The sequence below is a fragment of the Rattus norvegicus genome, assembly GCF_036323735.1.
Source record: "Rattus norvegicus strain BN/NHsdMcwi chromosome Y unlocalized genomic scaffold, GRCr8 chrY_unlocalized_10, whole genome shotgun sequence".
In the NCBI taxonomy this organism is placed as follows: Eukaryota; Metazoa; Chordata; class Mammalia; order Rodentia; family Muridae; genus Rattus; species Rattus norvegicus.
In genome coordinates this window covers 216,961-220,000 of record NW_026947368.1, presented here as the reverse complement: position 1 = coordinate 220,000, position 3,040 = coordinate 216,961, and the positions used below count along the sequence as shown (strand labels likewise).

General features: G+C 39.4%; 1 long non-coding RNA gene across 1 annotated transcript; it reads right to left on the bottom strand.

Annotated features, from left to right (window-relative positions):
* Window positions 1–1,165: 1,165 nt before the first annotated feature.
* On the bottom strand, window positions 1,166–2,830 carry LOC134484565 (uncharacterized). Its single transcript, XR_010062033.1, has 2 exons — window positions 2,768–2,830; window positions 1,166–1,726 (listed from the first exon to the last, which is right to left on the bottom strand). It is a non-coding gene; the product is annotated as an uncharacterized LOC134484565 (long non-coding RNA).
* Window positions 2,831–3,040: the final 210 nt, after the last annotated feature.

Sequence of the window (3,040 nt, the reverse complement as noted above, 5' to 3'; positions counted from 1 at the left end):
ATTTTGGGGGTGGATTTGTGTCCTTATCCTTCCACCTTAGGTCCTCTGTGGCTACGAAAAGTGACCATTTCAGTCTCCGTATCCCCACTGTTATGAGTCTCAGCTAAAGTCACCCTCCTGGATGCAGGGATAGCCTCACGCATCCCAGACTGCAGAAAAATCATACAGATAGCACCCACCCTGGACAGTCACTGATTTCAGTTTATTTCCTTGGCCCTCTGTCCCTCTTGCCCATCTGTCCCAAGAAATGATTCTCAAACCTCATTTCCCTTCCCATACACTCAGCCACCCAATCCTTTTCTTCCACCTGCCTCCTCTCATTATTTTATTCCTCCTTTTGTGTGAAATTCAAGCATTTTTCTTGGGTCTTTATTCATGTTTAACCTATTTGGTTCCATAGATCATAGTGTGTGAATTCTGTACTTTATGGCTAATACCCTCTTTTACATGAGTATGTACATGCTATTTTGGGTCTCAGTTACCTCATTCAGAATAATAATTTCTCATTCCATCTACTTGACCGAATCTTCACAATGTCCATATTTTTCATTAGCTGTGTAGTATAGCATAGTGTAAATGAACCACATTTTCTGTAGCCAGTATTTGTTTGAGGCGCATCTGGCTTATTTCTCTTTTCTGTTCATTATGAAAAAAGCAGTTAGGAACCTTATGGAGCACATGTCCTTGGGGTATGGCAGAGGTCTTTTCAGATATAAGACCAGGTGTAGTATAGCTGTGTCTTTAGGAAGAATATTCCCCATTTTCTCAGAATCTACTGGATAGATATGCAAAGCATTATACGGATTTGCTCTTCCACCAGCAAAAGCAAGTTGTATCCTGATATTTATCTGCTTCATCAAAGGAGGTTCGCCACTGACTATCCCCCTATCTTGGACTCAGGTGATCACATATGAACCTTCTTCAAATTTTAACTGGTCAGTAAATACTAGAGCTTATTACTGATAGCCAGAGGGGAAAGTTGTTACTGGAGGTTTGATGGTGGTGTTAGGTAAAGAGGCAGAAGAGGGTAAGAGGGGAAGGGAGAGGGCTGAAGATAAAGAGGAGGAAGTAATGTTGGAAACAATCCATATGGCCTGGAGAATGCACATTTAGCAAGGGGTTTTATGATTGGGGTATAAGTTATGATAATGTTAGATCTACCCAATACACGTTTATAGATTATAATTATAATAAACAGATTGTGTGTTTTCTTTATAGGCTCATTGGTTTCTGAAATGCCAACAAGCTTTCCTCTACAGTATTTGTGGATCAAATACTCTGTTAATAGATATCTCCCCTTTTAGGGGCTCTAACCATTGATCCATAGTCCAGTAGACACAGCTGTCTCTTCCTCAGTCATGTCTCTTGTATTTTCTGTGGATATCTGTTTCTTCAGTGATCCATGCCCAGTGTTCCTTTTTCTCAAGGTCTTCAATGATCTCACCCAGAGGAGTTTCAATTTTCTCAACTCGTTCCATCTAGTTGACCACAACTTCACAATGTCCTTATTTTTCATAGCTGTATAGTATTCCACTTCAAATATTTCCTGTTAACAGTGAACCATTGCGAACAGGCTAAAATTTCCCAAGGAAACTTTAAACATTCATTCTCTAAAGCTAGATCTCTTCATCCCATAATGCTTGGGTTGACTGAATGGCATGGCATGAGCAGATTTTTCTAATGGACATCAAAGCCACTTCCTTCTCCAGTAATGGCTGCCATCCCTCTGTAAGAGATTTTTACCCAGGTTTTTTTCGGTGACTGATGTGATTTGAAATTGTGACAACATCTGCTTGCTAGAGTGACAGAGATGTTTGAGGTTGACCATGCTTCCACAGCCAGATGCCCTTCACCAGAGGAATGGATACAGAAAATGTCCTATATTTACACAATGGACTACTACTCAGCTATCAAAATCAATGTGTATGAAATTCATAAGCATAATGGATGGACCTAGAAAATATCATCCTGAGTGAGGTTACCTAATAACAGAAAAACACACAGTATGCACTCATTGAAAATTGGATATCAGCCCAAATTCTCTTATTACTTATGATACAATGCCCAGACCACATGAAACTCAAGAAGGAAGACCAAAATGCAAATGTTTCAGTCCTTCCTTTAAAGGGTAAATAAAATATCTATATGAGGGGTAGGGAGGCATTGTTTTTAGGAGACTGAAAGAATGGCCATTCAGAGACTGCTGGATATGTGTCACACACACACACACACACACACACACACACACACACACTCACACACACACATATATATGCACCAAAACTATTATGGATAAAATAAGGATTTGAGAGTTTATCATTTGAATTCGCTACAAAATATTTACACTGTTATATTCACTCTATAGCTGGGCCCCCTTTGTTGCCAAATTCATTGCAAAAATGGAATTGTAAAACAGAATTTTTGAGTACACATTAAGGAATATTTATAAAGTCCCCTATCAAGGAATGTACAATAAGAAAGTGAAATACAATATTCATTCAATTAAATATCTGTAGGGAGAATACTGGCCTTTGGGATACAAAGAAAATGTAGAAAATTGAACTATATACCACAGGAATGAACCTGGGAATTAATTATTATCTAGAAGAATTCCTCCACTCCATATTCCTAAATCTTTTCTACCAATGCCAAACCTTGACTACCTTTCTCCATTCATAGCATGTAACCACTAATGAAGCAAAGAGATTTCTCTAGCTTTAGAGAGATGGACTACCTAAAGGTTTCCACTGTGTCACAGGAGACATACCTGGAAAGGGCACTCCAAATCTGGTCAATGTAGGGAAATCTGTTTAGCAGGTGGGACATGGCATGTCTCAGTGACATCATCATTAGGCCCTCCCGTAAGTATCTCTTGTAACCTGGAAGCCTCTAGCTGCTTCTGTGATGTCACAAGTGTTGTCCTGGCTGCAACTGCCTCTCAGATACTCCTGCTGTACCTCTAGGGTTTACTAATTGACCTCTAATTCAGAGTAAATTGCCATAGGGGAGGGAGAAAAAAGAGGATTAAGATATCAGTGAT